Source organism: Rhinatrema bivittatum, chromosome 2 (assembly GCF_901001135.1).
Source record: "Rhinatrema bivittatum chromosome 2, aRhiBiv1.1, whole genome shotgun sequence".
Classification (NCBI taxonomy): Eukaryota; Metazoa; Chordata; class Amphibia; order Gymnophiona; family Rhinatrematidae; genus Rhinatrema; species Rhinatrema bivittatum.
Window position 1 is genome coordinate 493,335,762 of NC_042616.1, and position 19,011 is coordinate 493,354,772.

The 19,011-nt window shown below is 44.3% G+C and overlaps 1 protein-coding gene across 1 annotated transcript in view; it reads left to right on the forward strand.

The window, feature by feature from the left end:
• The window catches only part of RREB1 (ras responsive element binding protein 1), a 267,242-nt gene that overhangs the window by 75,180 nt on the left and 173,051 nt on the right, over positions 1-19,011 (forward strand). The window contains 1 exon segment of the mRNA XM_029590608.1: positions 6,031-6,096. The gene's annotated coding sequence lies outside the window, so the exon portion shown is untranslated.

The following is a 19,011-nucleotide window of genomic DNA, read 5'->3' on the forward strand; positions in this document are numbered from 1 at the left end:
CTCCTTCTTAGCCAACCTGTCACACTCAATATCTCTATCCCCTGAGCTTCCTTCCCACCTTCCGAACAACTGCACCCCCTGAGCAATCCATGACACTTGGTTAAGCCATGACAGGTAAGTTTATCTTCTTTGTTTATTTAATGGCATTTCTTAATTGCTTTTATGATTAAAAATCGCCCAAAGCGATGTACATATATTAAAACACTAGAAAAAAGTAAAACAATATACAGAATCAAAACGAACTTAGCAAGATCTTATATACCTTTCTTTATTTTAGCAGATTATACCTTTAAAGAGGTTTTATACACGGGAGCTTGGTGTACTCAGAACAGAAGTCACCAAGCTCAGCTTATCTTCCTTTTGCTGTTTTGTACTTTATAAATTGTTTAACTGTAAACTTAATAAATAGATTTAAACATAAAGTTTTTTACATTAACCATGTCTTCAGCTTTTACCTAAACTGCTTCAGATCCTTTTCTTCCCTCAATTCCAGAGGGAGCGAGTTCCACAAGTTTATCTACATTTTAGTTTTAACCTGTATAAAGATGCAGGTATTGTAAAACAAATACATGAAACCACTTAACCCCCTCCCTCCCCCCTTGGATTTGGATTATCCAAAAAAGTTACTCTTGCCATATATGCTGCATTTTCATGGTGATACTCAGGGTGCTGATGCATCAGGAAAGCATAGGAATGTGCTTTTTTACTGACTGGTGTAATATTCATAGTATAATTTTATACACTATCAAAGGCTAAAAACAGATCAGTTCCTGTTTTTCCAGTCAGCTTATTGCAGAGGGATTTGGATATATGAACAGAGATTTAATCATAAATCTTCAGGCATGAACCAGACTATTTAGAAATAGGGACGGTAACTTTCAAACCGGCTCGCGGGCGCATATGTGCGCATGTTTGTCAGCCTGCACCCAGGGACGCGGCTATCTTATAACTTGCACATGTTATAAAATAGGCTGACCGCGTGCACATGTGCCAAATTTTAAGGGGGTGCGCGCATGTGCACGCAAATGCCGCTACTGCGTAAATTGAAGGGATTTTAAAAAGGGTGTCCACCGATGCCATTTCCAGTTTTACCAGTTTGTCCCCAGTTCGCCCAGTTAAGAGAGAGGTCTTCCAAACCCCCCTGTTTTAATAGCCTTCACTCCCCCTAGTTATCTCCGACCCTTAAAATCTCACCGATCTGCCTATTAATCTTTATTTTATAACTTACACGGCATCTGTAGCAGCAGGAAAGTTTTTTGTGGCAGGTGGCATCAGCGTATGCCAGAGCATGTAAATATTTGTGTGCACATCTCGGATTCATGTCTAGAAATGCCCAGGCCCCGCCCCTTTTGTGAAAACTTCCGAGATGTGAACCTTGTGGCATTTACGTGCGTATCTGGGCGTTTTTAAAAGTCCGGTCGGCACACGTGAGCCCGACTTTTTCGTGAATCCTCTAATGCATGCCTTGGGCTTTTAAAATTCACCTTTAAATGCCTAAGTTAATGATTTTGAGATGTAGGTTGCAGGGGGCGCATGCTGTGGAATACCAGTACATGATCTGGGATGTTGTTAGCAGCTGTAGTCATTGTAGATAACTGTTCTTCATTGCTTGAAGGATGCTGCTGCCTTGATAGGTACCTTCAGGAAATGGGTGCCATTATAGAAGTAGAGCATTTTAAAGAAGTCACAGCATGTAGCTTTTACCTATGCCACAAGTAGTAGTAATACTGTTGGAGTAGAACTGATTTCTTCCTTCCACCTCCATGCCCTATTGAATATGTGAAATTATTTTTTTTAAAGCCCTTTCACTGTCTACATACAGTCCATGCTGGGATATTGGTATAGGGAGCAGTCTTCAGTGGGTAGTTACAGAGCAGGAATTCTTCTTACAGTTGTATAATTAATACTGAAGTCTTGCTTGCTCAACAATTGAAAAAAAAATATAATTTTTAAAAACATTTAGGGCTGGCTTGGCAAACTGGATGGACCATTTGGTCCTTTTCTGCCATCATTTCTGTGTTTCATTTGGAAAATGCTGTGCATTGCCGTACAGAAGGTCCCCAGTTTGATCCCTGGGTCGGGGTCGTCTTCTGCCTGGATTGTCCAGACCTAAGGATGCCACAGAGGCAGAGTTCACAGCCCCCAGGGCTGACACCTAGTGGCCAGATTCTGGGCCTGAGATTGGAGGTTTCTGGAAAGAGCCTGGTGCATGGGCCCCTGGACTTAAACCTAAGTTAGGAGGGGATGTCAAATTGGGGGCAGTGCCCAGATAGTTATGAGCGAAAGCTCTGACTGAGCTGTAAGTACAGAGCAGCAGGGGGAAAACTGTTGGGTCAGAATAAAAATTAAGTGCCGGCCCGCTGCTCAGTGGCATTTGTGCATACTGCTATGGCGCCGGATGCCAGCCCTGGTTTTTATGAAACTGGAAGCCCAAAAGAGCAGAGGGAAATTGCTAGCTCTCAAAATAAATAAATAAATAGTCTTTTTTTTCTTAATTTTTTTTTTTTTTTTAAATTTTTCCAAGATTTAGTTTTCTAATTCTATGCTGGGCTGAGGGTCTCTTAGTAGAAGAAGAGCCATTTTTTTTCCCTAGGGCTTGTTTGATACTCTTATCCAGTGATGTGCTGGAGGAAGCTCCTCTGGGAGCTCTCACTCACATTTATTTCTAGATGATGAAAGAGCACGAGCAGAGTTGGAGCGAAGCCCCTCTTACATAAACCACCGGTAGAACTTCACGTCGCTGCCCCTTGACCCGTTCCAGGTTACTCAAGGGGAGCTGCTGCCAGGTCTTCTGCTCGCGCAGAAAAAGTAGAAACCGAAGACTGTTCCGGTCTATGAAGAAGAGGGACTGGTTTGAGGGAAGATTCTTGTGGGACAAGCACAATATTTCTCATGTTTCTCACTTTTACAGTATTTCAAAGAAGTGCTGTCCGGAATTACGCTGCACCCTGGTTTCACTTTTTGCCTGCAATACCTGCTTGTTACAAGGCCAGCACTTTACATTTTGAAACAGGAGAATATCATTCCCGGTAGCTGCAAAATTTCAGCAGCCATTCACATCAGCGGACCTCTGTGTCTTTTTCTAAAGCAGTGTTGTACAGTTAGGACTTGTTACTTTTTCTTTTTAAAGCAACTCTTCACATCTGCTGAGAATTTAGGGAAGGTAGTAAGCGATGAAATGGTCCTGACGTGTCTTCCAAAGAACAGTAAAAATTTCATATATTGCATATTAAGTGTCAGGTTTCTGGGCTAGGCTTCTGGTTTTGAACTATTTTTTGGTGCTCACACTTCCCTGAATTGTTGTTGATGAAAATTTAGCAGAAACCTGTGACAGCAGAGCCATCTGGCCTATATTTGCTTCTGGGTGGGATGATGTGAGGAAAAATTAGCAATTTGAATGCCTCCCACCAACGATGTGGTGGTTCAAGAGTCCACAAGATAAGAGAGAGAATGCCATGGCCAGTGTTGCTCCTTGTATGCTTTTGGCAGTCTGTCTTCAAGAGTTGTGCCCACCCAGCACAGAATCCTTTTGATATTTGGGCCTTGGGAACTGGCTCGGTGGCAGGAGACCTGGGTTTGATTCCCTGGACTGCCTGCTACTGCTCAGGCTGCCTGAGGTATGCTCAAGAGGGGAGGGGGAAAGGTGGAAAGGAGTATTGACCATTGCTCAGCGCCAGTGGCAAACGCTGCTGGCCAGAAGCGAAATGCAAGAGTAGCATGTTTCAGTGGGGGCTGTAGTCCTCCAATCCCCTGGGTGACGACTGTCACTGTGATGGCAGAGCTAGAAAGGGGGGAGGGAGAGGGTTAAACATGGAGAACCTTCCCATCCCCCAGTAAGTTGTGAATGAAGGCTCATGGTACTGTAGTCCAACAGAGGCTAATTATGATTGAACTGGAAACCCAAAGGATCAGGAAGAAACAGCTGGGCCAAAGAAATAAAGAGGGCTTGGAATGATCTGAAACATCAAAGATATTTTCTTTTTATGTTTTTCAGCTAATAAAGCAAAAATGTCTTATGGATTGTTTGATATCTTTTGTGTTCAGTTGGGGAAGTAAAACCAAAATACCTAATTTATAGGATGTAAAACAAATTGTGAAGGAGCTTTTTGATGATTGTAACACCTACCTTTCTAAAATGAACCAGAGGCAATAGACTTGGTTGTATTTCTCTACAGTATTCATTGCCCAGAGCCAATTGAATGAAATACAGTTTGGGCCGCCTTGTACAGTAACAACTGAAGATAGGTGACAGTATAGTTAGTATCATATGGTGACCTCACCTAGTCAATCTGTTGGCACAGCAAATTATTTTTTCTCCCTTTCTGAAGTTCCAGTTTCTTCCAGTGTATTTCAGCAGTGAGGAAACTTACTGTAGTGAAAAACTGATGGGAACCCTGCTCTTTTGAAGACACACAGCAGAGTAAGCTGGTATGTGTTCCTCCTCCTGTGAGGCAAACCTCTGCAGAGCTTCCCTTCTGTTTCTGACAGTACTTGAGCAGGGAAACTGCTCTTTTCTATCCTGTGGACCTTCAGGATTGTAGAACAAGGCTCACTGTAAGAGACGTGCAGGCTGGTAGAAGGCCAGGGCTTATATAGCATGGCCAATCCTAGTTTGATTTGCAATGAGCATGCACGAATACTTTGTACCTTAATTTGCATGAGTATAGACTTTTTATGTAAAGGTACATATTCAGTCATTGTCCGATAGCAAAGTTAGTTGGAAAAGTAATCCGGCTAACTGCCTGATTCACTAAGGCTTTTCTCACATTCTGTGTCTATAACGGAAAATACCTTGATTAATCAGGCCCTAAGTTTGGAGGTACAGTATATTCAGTAGTGCAGCTGCACTATTGAATAGGGCCAGCTATCTTAAAGTTAGCGGGGGTTGCTAAATAACTTCTCCCCAGAATGCTCCTTCGTTATCTGGCTACATTTTAGCCGGATAATAAGATATCCGGCTAAAATGTATCCAGATAAGTGGCCAAAAATTCATTTAGTTGGATACCTAGTGAGTTATTTGGCTAAATGGCTTTGAATAGTGACCTCTCCGTGACTAGTATAGTGAAGTGTGACCGAGTGTTGGCTGACATGATGAGAAACCAGCAATCCATTGTGAACAAAAACTACTGTAGGCAAAAGGGAGAGCGGTTGGGCTTTGGTGGGGAGTATTTCTCCATCATTTGGAAATGTAATTTTGCCACTCCCAGTGTTGAGAAAACTCCTAAGAATGGTAAAAGACTCGGAAAGCATGGTAGATTGACTGTGACATCATAGATGGAATTTGGATTACTGAGATGTCTTTGTGCCGTGCGCTCTAAGCATGATTTAAAAGTCTTCTCAAAAGGACTGGTCCCATGTGGAGCGGCATGGGTTCAGTTCCTGGCTTGGGTTTTGAGTTCACTGGGTGGGCCGGGTGTGTGGGGATGCTGTGAAGGCTGCCTAGTGGGAGGGGTAAGGGAGTCAGCCCATTGCACACCGGTGACAGCTAGAGGCCGGATTTACCCACCCATGTTTGTAGGGTTCCCGAAGGAGCTCTGGTGCACGGCCCCTGGCTGAGGACTGTTGCTGCAATTACTGGACAGAATACTGGAAGGAGATATAAAATAGAGGGAATAAAGACTTCTGTAAAAGAATCATCAGATTTGCGTGTTTATACCCTTAGGAAAGTTGGTTGCAAGTAATAAATAATCTTGAAGTCTGCTGATAGCTATCTGAGTCTAACTGTTATGAAATCATAGATTGAATATAAGCCCACAGTTTACTGAAATGTGATGGTAAACTTACAGAATCACAAGAAGAATCATGAAAAAATGTCATGGAAGAACTAAAGAAATGTTCCATAGTACAATAACCTGTAAATTATAAAAGGTGGCTTCTCTTGGAGTTATGTCTCCAAATGGGTTAATTCTCATATCTTCTAATATTAGGTCAATCTGGTAATCTCTGCATGTGGCTTGCAATGTGCAGCTCAATTTTCAGTTTTATAGTAAAAAAAACAAAAAACAAATCAAAAACAAAATTCCATTTCAGGGGAAGAAAACGCAGAATGACTTCTGGAGAGAGAAGAGAGAACCTTCAGCCCAGATGAAGAGAACCGTAAGTAACATTTCAGTATGACTGACATGCAGTAACTTGTGTACTATGTTCCTATGTGCGCACTGACAAATGGGAAGTGTTGAAGGCTTGCGAAATGCCTGGGCCAGCAGCTTGGTGTCTCCAAAAGCATGGCGGGATAACATTTTTGAGCTGACTTTCCTCAGAGATTAGCTGAGCACCTCTTTCCTACCGAATCCTCCACTCAGGGTTGACCTTAGCAAGGTGCGGGACCCAGAGTGAATCAACCGTACTGGAGCCTGGGGAACGCCTATGGTAACTCGGGGTATGGAGTTACCATAGTAATGCAGGGCCCGGAGCGATTATTCTCATTTACTCAAACCACCCCGCCCCTAAGGACAGCCCTGCTTCCACTTGTCCGGAGGCTTGTGGTCCCACTGAAGATGCTGAGGCCATTTTCAACTCCTCAAGGTTTTTGAATGCAAAAGTGCCCTTTTCACACATAATTGATCGCTATCATTGGCTATTGCTTTCCTTCCAAATTCCATGTTTTGTCAGTCAGTCATTACCTTTACAGTATTAAAAAAAACTCCCAACTCTTAGCCATCCTAATGTTTGGGGTATTGGGAGGCAACGATATGGAATTAACACCTGAAAACAACTTCAAAAACAATACATATCTTTAAAAAAAAAAAAAGAGTATTTTACTTTAATTTTTAAAAATACCAATCTGTGTACAAATGAAAATAAATAGGAATGTGCGAGTCCATATGGGACCGAGGGTGCCATCGGTATGAATTTTCTACAGGGCAAAGAAACTGCAGGAGTTTGTTGCTGCAAGAGCAAACCACGTGTCGGGCAGTGCTGCTGTGTTTGGGTGGGGCGTCCTTGTCCATTGCATGATGGTGACACCTAGTGGCCAGACTTGGGGTGCAAGGTTGCCAGGTTCCAGAGGCACCGTGGTCTGTGGCCCCTGGATATGGGGCTTTCACTGTAATGGCTTGGCTAAGTGGGTAGAGGAAGAGGGCTAAAAATGGAGATCAACCTTTGGTACTTGCAAACGAGGACTCACGACATCATGGCCAAAGAAGATTGTTTGTTTCTGATTGAGCTGCAAGCCCAAAAGAAAACTGCAGGATCAAAAAAAAATAAATATATATATATATATTTATTTATTTACAATGTAGCAAATAATAGCAGATAAAGACCAATTGGTTCATTCAATCTGCTTGGTTGAGATTCTTCCTCTGGTTTTCAACCAGTCTGGGCAGATAATCATACGAATTCCCATATGCAAACCAACATCCTCCTAGCTCCCTCCATGTTTTCCATCTGACCTGTCAATTCCCTTTCCCACCACTGCTTTCTACATCTGTCCTAAGCATGAGATTCAAAATCTGTCACAGTCTTGGTCTTCACCATCTCCATTGGTAGGCTGTTTCAGGCCTTGTCCTCTTCCTCTTTGATTCTTATTAGATCAATACTTAATCCAGTACTCTGGTCCTCTTCCACGCCTTCTTACCAAATTTTGTAGCAATACTTCTTCGAGGACAAGCAGGATGGTGGTAGTGGTCACACAAGAGTGACATCATCAGATGGAGCCCCGATGCGGAAAATTAATGTCAAAGTTTCTAGAACTTTGACTAGTTATACTGAGCATGCCCTATACCATGCGGGGTCCCTCTCCAGTCTTGTAATATAGAATTATAAATACAGTTGTGTATCTGGTCTGTGTAAACTAAATGGGAAACAGAATTACTTTGCATCGGACATCCTTCCTATGGGGAGAAGTGGAGGCGAGTTCCACCTCCAACCCTCTCCTTGGAACGCAGCACGCTTCATTTGGCAGAACATGTGAAAACGCCGGACTAGACTGTAGCTCGGGAATACCAGCATCAATGAGGAATTAATAGTTTCAAGGAAAAGCGTGCATATTAGTGCTGTCTACTAGTTCTCAACACAGTTAAAATAAAAAAATAGGAGATCTGATGATGTCACTCGTGTGAGCGCTAACATCATGCTGTCCTCTGAGAACACCTGTTACAGGTAAGAACATAAGAACATGCCATACTGGTCAGACCAAGGGTCCATCAAGCCCAGCATCCTGTTTCCAACAGTGGCCAATCCAGGCTATAAGAACCGGGCAAGTACCCAAAAACTAAGTCTATTCCATGCTACTGTTGCTAGTAATAGCAGTGGCTATTTTCTAAGTCAACTTAATTAATAGCAGGTAATGGACTTCTCCTCCAAGAACTTATCCAATCCTTTTTTAAACACAGCTACACTAACAGCACTAACCACATTCTCTAGCAACAAATTCCAGAGTTTAATTGTGTGTTGAGTGAAAAAGAACTTTCTCCAATTAGTTTTAAATGTGCCACATGCTAACTTCATGGAGCGCCCCCTAGTCTTTCTATTATCCGAAAGAGTAAATAACCGATTCACATTTACTTGTTCTAGACCTCTCATGATTTTAAACACCTCTATCATATCCCCCCTCAGCGGTCTCTTCTCCAAGCTGAAAAGTCCTAACCTCTTTAGTCTTTCCTCATAGGGGAGCTGTTCCATTCCCTTAATCATTTTGGTCGCCCTTCTCTGTACCTTCTCCATCGCAACTATATCTTTTTTTTTAGATGCGGCAACCAGTATTGGACACAGTATTCAAGGTGCGGTCTCACCATGGAGCGATTCAGAGGCATTATGACATTTTCCGTTTTATTCACCATTCCCTTTCTAATAATTCCCAACAATCTGTTTGCTTTTTTGACTGCCGCAGCACACTGAACTGATGATTTCAATGTGTTATCCACTATGATGCCTAGATCTTTCTTGGGTGCTAACTCCTAATATGGAACCTAACATTGTGTAACTATAGCATGGGTTATTTTTCCCTATATGCATCACCTTGAACTTATCCACATTAAATTTAATCTGCCATTTCGATGCCCAATTTTCCAGTCTCACAAAGTCTTCCTGCAATTTATTACAATCTGCTTGTGATTTAACTACTCTGAACAATTTTGTATCATCTGCAAATTTGATTACATCACTCGTCGTATTTCTTTCCAGATCATTTATAAAAGTACGGGTCCCAATACAGATCCCTGCGGCACTCCACTGCCCACTCCCTTCCACTGAGAAAATTGTCCATTTAATCCTACTCCCTGTTTCCTGTCTTTTAGCCAGTTTGTAATTCATGAAAGGACATCGCTACCTATCCCATGACTTTTTACTTTTCCTAGAAGCCTCCCATGAGGACCTTTGTCAAACGCCTTCTGAAAATCCAAATACACTACATCTACCGGTTCACCTTTATTAACTCCTTCAAAAAAGTGAAGCAGATTTGTGAGGCAAGACTTGCCCTGGGTAAAGCCATGCTGACTTTGTTCCATTAAACCATGTCTTTCTATATGTTCTGTGATTTTGATATTTAGAACACTTTCCACTATTTTTCCTGTCACTGAAGTCAGGCTAACCGTTCTGTAGTTTACTGGATCACTCCTGGAGCCCTTTTTAAATATTGGGGTTACATTAGCTACCCTCCAGTCTTCAGGTACAATGGATGATTTTAATGATAGGTTACAAATTTTTACTAATAGGTCTGAAAATTCATTTTTGAGTTCCTTCAGAACCCTGGGGTGTATACCATCCGGTCCAGGTGATTTACTACTCTTCAGTTTGTCAATCAGGCCTACCACATCTTCTAGGTTCACCGTGATTTGGTTCAGTCCATCTGAATCATTACCTATGAAAACTTTCTCTGGTACGGGTACCTCCCCACCATCCTCTTCACTAAACACTGAAGCAAAGAAATTGTTTAATCTTTCTGTGATGGCCTTATCTTCTCTAAGTGCCCCTTTAACCCCTCGATCATCTAACGGTCCAACTGACTCCCTCACAGGCTTTCTGCTTCGGATATATTTTAAAAAGTTTTTACTGTGAGTTTTTGCCTCTACGGCCAACTTTTTTTCAAATTCTCTCTTAGCCTGTCTTATCAATGTCTTACATTTAACTTGCCAACACTTATGCATTACCCTATTTTCTTCTGTTGGATCCTTCTTCCAATTTTTGAATGAAGATCGTTTGGCTAAAATAGCTTCTTTCACCTCCCCTTTTTAACCATGCCGGTAATCGTTTTGCCTTCTTTCCACCTTTCTCCTATACAGCCACCAAAGTTAGTGAGGATAGTATCCAAAAACATCAGGCCTCCCCAGGCTAATTTCCCATTTGGGTTTTGTCCATGACCTCTCTGAAGTCTTCCTGGAAGCCCAATGGAGCTGTACCAGTTACTATGCAGAAAATGATAGCTTAAGGCTTTTGCTGCCTGATTTGGCTCTCTTGTCTAAAATTGTGAGAAGAGTTTTGCGGAAGAAACAAGACATTTTCCTGCTTTTAAAAGTCAAAGCAGTCTTTCACCTGAGCTGGCTGAAAGATGATCAGATGCAGATCTGTGTTGCTGTCCAAAAGTTAAAAAAAAAAGGAAAAATGAGCTGTTCCGATGATTTGGTCATAGTAGTGCTGCAACTCAAGAGACGCTGCTTCAAGTTTTCTTCATAGTGGGACTTGAAAATCCTGTGGAGGTGATCACAAGAATGGAAAGCCCTCCATGGGTATACTGCACAATCACAAATATGAAAAATACCCTTCAATTGATATAATATTCTCAGTTATTATACAGTAAAAGCTAACGGAGACACTCATACATCAGTGTAGGGGTACTGTAACTTCCTCTTCTCTTGTATGCTGATAATTATAATCATTGGTCCTTTATACACGTGTGGTTTATTTTTTGCTTTTTTTCTCTTCTGCTGTGATTTCAAAGTTATTCACTTGGAATATCTTTCCCTTCTCTGCTGTGTATATCATGTTCAAGATATCGCCGCTCAAATACCTGACATTGTCCCGTGTTTTGAGGAGCCCTCTGCTTCAGGGGTTTGCTGTTCTCTATACATAGCTCTGTTCGTTCTCCATCCGGCATTCAGCTGTAATTCCTTAGCTGCAGCAGAGTCTTAAAAACCCGGCATAAAGCTGGAGTTATAAATATTACAAGAGCCACTAAGTATCTGTAACGTCACACAACCCATTTTCAAAATATGTTATTGAGTATCTGCCACCTCATTATGAATACTTAAACAAATATCTGAGATATATTCAAATGATTGTACTGTTCTGAATCTCAGAATCAAAGACCTGGGGAAACAGTTTGTGCCCAAAATATCCATTGGTGTTCTCTATAGTTAAGTAAGCTGGTCAGTAGATGAAATATTATCTCTCATTTACACAGCAAGGAAGTGAAAGATATTTTAAATCGAATGATTTTTAAAATCACAGCATAAGAGTAAAACAAAAGAATGTGTAAGGGATTACAATTACCACAATAAATAAAGGGGAAACTTACAGTACCCCTATGCTGATTGTATGCGGGTCCCCATTAGTATTTATATTAGCTATAAATAGAATATAAATCAAATAAATAAATATAGGCAAAAAACCATTCCAAAGGAATGAAGAAAAAGAGCACTAATGTAAATGATGAAACATCAGTTAAAAATTACGTTTTTATTTAGAAACAAAATGAGTACCTTTATTTTACTAAGTGTAACATTTGACATCATCCCCAGGAGGAACATCACATGATTATAGTTCCAAATCTAGTTTATGAACAAATACAAATTCTTTGCATGTACATTAGACATTTGGTCATGCATTTTTTTGAGTAGTGTCTTTCATGGTTAGTGTGTTAAAAGAAATTGATGATATTTGTATGCTTTTCTCCTAATTACAAACAGTTTTACAATGTTGTGGATCTTGTCTCAATGTATTGCATATTTAGTTTTGAGTGATCATGTAGCAAATTGATATTCTTTTGGCATGTAAACATCTACTGTCCTTTATAGCATTGAGCTGGCATTTACCAAACAAGATTTGCATAGGCAGGGACTGATTTAAATCTGTTAAATAATTGCATACTTGAATATATGGATATATGCAAGGTTGATTTTTGGTGTTACACTTAGTAATATAAAGGTGCTCATTTATTTTAATCATTTCAGAATAAAGATTTAATTTTTAATTGATGTTTCATCATTTACATTAGTGCTCTTTTTTCATTCCTTTGGAATTTTTTTTAGCCTGTTTGTTGAGCACGTTGCATGACTTACATATTACCTGATTTTTTGGTCTCTCTCTCTCTCTATCTATCTATGAACATAAGAAATTGCCATACTGGGTCAGACCAAGATGCTGGAGGCCCCCCAGTTTGTGGATGCGCCCAAAGAGGTGGTGGCGGTGCCCGTATATGACATTTTCAAGGACTTGTTTGTTTGGCTTTGGGAGCACCCCATTTTGGTACCCCCAGTGAACCGGAAGACCGATGCGGTGTACCTAGCACAGCCTACCATGGGTTTTGAGCGGCGTCAGCTTCCGCATAAGTCTGTGGTGGTGGAACCCACCCTCAAGGCAAAAATGTCTCTGACCCCTGCTTCGGCTCCTCCAGGCCGCGATCACAGGGCCCTGGATGCCCTGGGAAGGAAAGTCTTCCAGGGCTCCATTCTGGCGGCTTGGATTGCCTGTTACCAGTTGTATATGAGCCAGACTCCAGGGATCTCTGGAAGCAGGTTCTGGGTCTGGGGAGCATCTCCCACAACAAATTCAGGAGGACTTCCTGAAAGTTGTCCAACAGAGCCTAGAGTGTGACAAGCACGAGGTCCGGTCCGCCTATGATATTTTTGAAACGGTGGTCAGAGTGGCTGCGGCGGGCATAGGTGCTCAGCGCATGGCTTGGCTTTGAGTGTCTTGCGGACTTGCCCTGCACCGGAGAGAATCTCTTCAGAGATAAAATTAAGGAGGCAGTGGCACAGCTGAAGGATCGTCATGAGACCCTCCAGCACCTGTGACCCATGTTCCTCTGGCAAGAAGACCTCGAGGATAGGACCTAGACATCCTTTTTACTGCCCGAGGAAATACTACCCTTTGGCGGTCAGGGCACAGTCTCAGTGGGCCGCACCTAGGATGTGCCTCCGGCAACCATGTAATCCTTGCACACAGCCAGCGCCCCAGTAGAGCCCTGCCATGGGGTTTTAACTGGCTGCGAGGGAGTATAAGCCAGCTACCCATACCCTCGATGATAGACCCCCCCCAGTCGGAGACAGACTGCGGTTCTTTGTGGACCCCTGGCTGGCTGTCACCTCAGACCGATGGGTCCTGTCCATCGTGCTTGGGGATACAGGTTGAATTTTCAAAGGGTTCCTCCAGACTCTCCTCCGTTCCCTTCTTGGGGATTTTCAGAGAATCAGCAAATACTGTTGATGGAGCTCTCCGCCTTTATAATGGCCAGGGCAGTCGAGCCCGTTCTGCCAAATCAGCGAGGCAGCGGGATTTAGTCCAGGTATTTTCTGATTCCCAAGAAAACAGGAGGCCTCTGGCCTATTTTGGACCTGAGAGCCTTGAACAAATTCTTAGTATGGGAAAAGTTCAAGATGGTCTCGCTAGGTGCCCTAATCCCTCTCCTGCGAAGGGGAGCTGGCTTCGCTCCCTCGATCTGAAAGACGCCTACGTCCATATGATGATTTCCCGTGTCCATTGGAGGTACCTCCGATTTGTAGTGGGCAAGGACCATTTTCAGTAGCGGATGCTGCCTTTCAGCCTGGTGTCAGTGCCTCACATCTTCACAAAGTGTCTGGCGGTAGTGGGTGCTCACCTCAGGAGAGTACGAGTGCAGGTTTTTCCCTACCTGGACGATTGGCTCATCAAGAGCGGCACCAGGCAGGGTGCACTGCAGTTTCTGTGCTCCACCATTTGGGTTTTGGAGACCTTGAGTTTCCTGGTCAATTACCTGAAGTCTCAGCTGGTGCCGTCTCTGCAGCTGGATTTCATTGGTGGCAGGTTTGACACAGCTCAGGCTCGAGCATTTTTGCCCCGGGACCAGGCACTCGCCCTAGGGTCTCTGGCGGCAACGATCTCTGAGTCGCCAGGTCTCTGCGCACCATTTGCTGCAGTTTGGGTCACATGGCGGCAACCATCCATGTCACCCCTTTGCTCGGCTGCCAATGCGCAGGGCGCAGTGAATGCTGCGGTCCCAGTGGCGTCAGGCCACCCAGAACCTTCAGGTGCACGTTCAGGTCACTCCTCGGCTGCAGGAATCCTTATTATGGTGGGAGACCCTGTCCAACTTAGAGATTGGGGTCCCCTTTTGGGTTCCCCCTGCTCAAGTTATCCTCACCACGGATGCTTCCCACCTGTGCTGGGGAGCCCTTGTTGCAGGTCTGCACTCCCAGGGTCTGTGGTCCATACAGGAGAGCAGTGTCAGATAAGCTTCCTGGAGCTCCTAGCAATCTGATGCACATAGTGGGCATTTCAGGATCGCCTGGCTAACAAGATGGTTCTTGTTCAGACAGTCAGACCTAAACAAGCAGGGAGACACGAGATCGTTCCGCCTCTGTCAAGAAGTGGTCCATATTTGGTAGTGGGCTGTGTCCATGCACTTGCTGGGGACCAAGAATGTGGTTTTCAGACAGCCTGAGTCGTTCCTTCTGCCCCCACGAATGGTCCCTGAAGCAGGAGGTTGCAAATTGGATCTTCCATCTCTGGGGAACCCCGGACATGGATCTTTTTTGCTTCCCCCTACAACAAGAAGGTACATCAGTTCTGCTCCCTGTTCAGGGAGAACGGCAAGCCGGCATCAGATGCCTTTGCCTGCCATTGGGGCAAGGGCCTCCTGTATGCGTACCCTCCATTTCCACTGGTGCCGAAGACTGAAGCTCCAACAGCACCGGGGGATCATGATTCTCATCGCCCCCTATTGGCTGCGGCAGATCTGGTTCCTGCTTCTGCAGGATATCTCCTTGTGGGATCCTATCAGTTTGGGAACCTCCCCAGAACTCATACGCAGGATCTGGGCAGACTGCGCCATCCCAACTTCCGGGCCTTGTCCCTCATGGCTTGGATGTTGAAAGGATGACTTTACAGGCTCTGGACCTATCAGAGGATGTGTCTCGGGTCCTGGTGAAGTCCAGGAAACCTTCCACTAGGAAGTCCTACAGCCTGAAATGGAAGAGGTTCTTTGCTTGTTGTGAGCGCCAAGGCTTAGACCTGTTCTCCTGCTTCACCTCGAAGCTTCTGGACTATCTTCTACACCTCTCGGAGGCTGGCCTGAAGAGCAACTCTGTCAGAGTCCATCTCCGTGCTAGTGGGGCCTACCACTATGGGGTGGATGGGTCGCCCATCTCGGTGCAGCCTATTGTGGGGGCGCTTTATGCGGGGCTTGCTTCAGCTGAAGCCTCCCCTTAGGTCCCCCACTGTCTCCTGGGACCTCAATGTGGTCTTTGCCCACCTTATGAAGGCTCTGTTTGAGCCCCTGTGACCTGAAGTATCTGTCTTGGAAGATCCTTTTCTTGATAGCAGTCACCTCAGCATGCAGGGTCAGTGAACTTCAAGCTTTGGTGTCATACCTACCTTATACAAAGTTCTTTCATGATAGGGTGGTTCTCTGTACGCACCCTAATTTCTTGCCAAAGGTGGTGACTGAATTCCATCTGAACCAGTCCATTGTCCTGCTCACCTTTTTTCCCAGGCCACATTTGCACCACAGTGAACAGGTCCTGCACAGTCTAGATTGCAAGAGAGCCTTAGCCTTCTACTTGGAGCGGTGGCAGGCCACAGGCACTCTACGCAACCTTACCAAGCAGACTCTGTCCAGCTGGCTTGCAGATTGCATTTCTTTCTGCTATGCCCAGGCGGGACTATAGCTTGGGGGCCATGTCAAGGCTCATTCTGTTAGAGCCATGGCAACTTCGGTGGCCCACTTGCGAGTGGTCCCCGTAGATGAGATCTGCAAGGCTGCGACCTGGAGTTCCCTCCACAACTTCGCCTCGCATTACTGTTTGGTCAGAGATGGCCGACGCGACAGCAGTTTTGGCCAGTCTGTCCTCCGCAATCTCTTTCAGGTTTGAATCCCAACTCTTTCTGCCTTGGGCCCTTGTTCGGGTTCAGGATGTCTCCCCCTGTTGTAACAGCACTAGGTTGTTGTGCCAGTTGGCACCTGGTTAAGTACTATTTGTCCTATATTGTTCGGGAGCAGCCTGTAACTAGGGATTCACCAATGTATGAGGACTACTATCCTGCTTGTCCTAGGAGAATGCAGAGTTGCTTACCTGTAACAGGTGTTCTCCTAGGACAGCAGGATGTTAGTCCTCACGAAACCCACCTGCCACCCTGCAGAGTTGGGTTTCATTATGTTTATTTTATTTTTCGTAAATTCTATATTATGAGACTGAAGAGGGACCCCGCGTAGATAGTAGCATGCTGGGCATGCTAAGTGTGCCAAGTCAAAGTTCTAGAAACTTTGACAAAAGTTTACTGTGCCGGGCTCCATCTAATGTTGTCCTTTATGTGAGAGGACTAACATCCAGCTATCCTAGGAGAACACATGTTACAGGTAAGCAACTCTGCTTTACTGTGCACTGGGATATTTATGTATTTGTGGTGGAGGGAAAATATTTTGCCCTAGATGCCTGTAGGGTATGTAGAGCTCGGGGTGGCCTTCTTTTGAGGTGAAACATCAAGCAAGAGGAAGGAAAGCCGGATTAAAGCAGCCACACTGGCTAAGATCCTTTAAAAAGCCAACCTGCCTCTTTCTTTCAGGGTCTTATTTTTTGGTTTTTCCATACTTTTTGGCGTAAAATATGTGTCTCTCTTATGGTGGTCAAATGCCTGAGTTCTCCCCCTCCTCCCCTCGGTATCTCTTTCCCTGAGTTGACCCTTCAGCAATGCATGTGCCTGTTAGTGTTATAATTAGGGTTCACATGCCTTTGTGTGATGACTGCTTGTAAGATATTCATGATAGTGGGAATAGCTAAGCAGGAAGAGCTTGTATTTGCTTTAAACACTATTGATGAATTAATATCATAAATAAGAAAAGGAATCGTAATGATCTTGAACCTTTTTTTTTTTAATTTTCTCACAGAATTATCCAAAACCTGTGTTTGCTAATGCCCTGACAGAGGCTGTAGTTTCTCTTTCTGGGAACCTGTTGAGAAAACGCAGAGTTGCCCTTGCAGGTATACAGTTTCTGCAGAGCACGTCCTCTTGCATGTGGCATCAGAGCGATGTGGCGGGCGGGGAGGGAGGGCTGAAACCTCATCACCCTGTGTCTGCTGTGCCGTGGAGACGTCATGTCTTGAGGCTCGCAATCCGCTATGGTTTTCAGGGCGGCCGAAATATGTAGAATTACCTGATCCTTGGCCCAAATGCATGTGTCTGTGTGTAGATGATGAATATTTATTGTAGATATTGTGTAAACCAAAGCCTGTTTGCAGCCCTCGAAGGCTGTCACTGAATACCTGCCACTGCCCTCCGTTCTCCTCTCCACCCTCCGGTTTCTATGACTTAAAGGATGTTTCACAGCAAAGTAACAAATGCCTGTAAAGTTCCTATCTTGCTGGACATTAAGTTTCAGATGCGGGTAGTTCACTGACAGAATATTCTTGAATGGGGATAGGATGACCCTTGCTGCTGCCGGGAGCATCCATTTTATGCAGCTGGTGCAGAGCTGTCAGGGATGTCCATTTTATCCCCTGCTTCCCACCAGGGCCTGGGACAGACTGACACCTGGTGCAAGAAACAGATGCTCCCAGCAAAAAGCAGGGGCCCACTGTTTAAGGTGAGAATTATCTAGGGCTACCAGCTTCGGAAATGTACTGACCAACCAGTATAGATGACAAACCTTTTTGTGATTTTTCTAATGATATTTTTTCATTTAGTGTGTGTGTGTGTGTGTGTGTAAATATTTCCATTAATCTATTTTAAAAAGATTGTGCCTTTTCCATTTCGAATTTGGAACCTGCTGCTATTTGGAGACAGGCGCTTGGACTGGGAGATGGAAGAAAACGTGCTTAGAGTTGATCAAAGTTACATAAAAATAAATTTCAGGCAATAGGGTAGTGCTACATGGGAAAAAAATAGCGTGCCAGCTAGGTTGAACGCCTTTGATTATTACTTTTAAAGAGGCCAAGCATGAAACACTGGCCCCCCCACCTCCCACCTCCCTCCACTGCAGAGAGATCTCCAGGAGACCTTGGCAAAAACCTTTGATGGGCTCTGGTAAAATGCATGCAGCAAAGATACAGTGGGTGTGCCCAGAACACCCTGATGCTGATAAAAGAGCTTATCCTAAAGTCTTTCTCACATTGGGGACCTTGCTCAAACTGCTTATGCGTGAATGCATATTCCTCGCCACATGGTGGAAGCGTCTGTAGTGGTGGTGGAGTGATGCACCCTGAGCCTGGGAGTGGGCTGTGATGGTCTGACAGCTGCCTGTAGAGAGCTGCAGTGGCTGCTAGGGCTGCGGTGCTCAGTGTCCTGTGAGCCCATGCCGGAGAAAGGGGGACGCTCAAGATGCTGGAGCCAATTGGCATTTCTTCACGCCCTTAGTTCAACAACTGAAGTTTTCGTGGTGAGGGGAGGGGGGTATTTGCTTAGCTTTCTTATTTTACAAAGACTGGGAGAACCACTTTTTTAATCCATGTAATGTCCTTCCCACCCACCCCCTTTTTTTTTTTTTTTTTTTTCTGGTTGTGGGTTTAAATTCTGCAGTGGGTAGGAGGACGCTGCTGGTTCCTATGCATTGTAGCCCAGCTCATATACTCGCTGGATGGAGAGCACTGGCATGCAGTGCTGTACCCTCAAGATGAGCATTCCAGTGTCTTTTCAATTAATATTTTCTCCACAGGTTAGGGGTTTGCTTCTGGTGCTACGCATTCATTGAACCCCCTTTGGGAAGTGCTTCCTCGATTCCATGACAAGCTCTGTAGGGGCATGGGGAGAGAGGAAAATTTATTTTCCTGGTGCGCATCACAGCGGCAATGACTTCTTTTGCTTCTGAGTGTGTACAGTGCAGTGTGTTACTTCTTCTATACACTCCTGGATAGCATTTCAACCTAGCGGCCATATTGAGCGCAC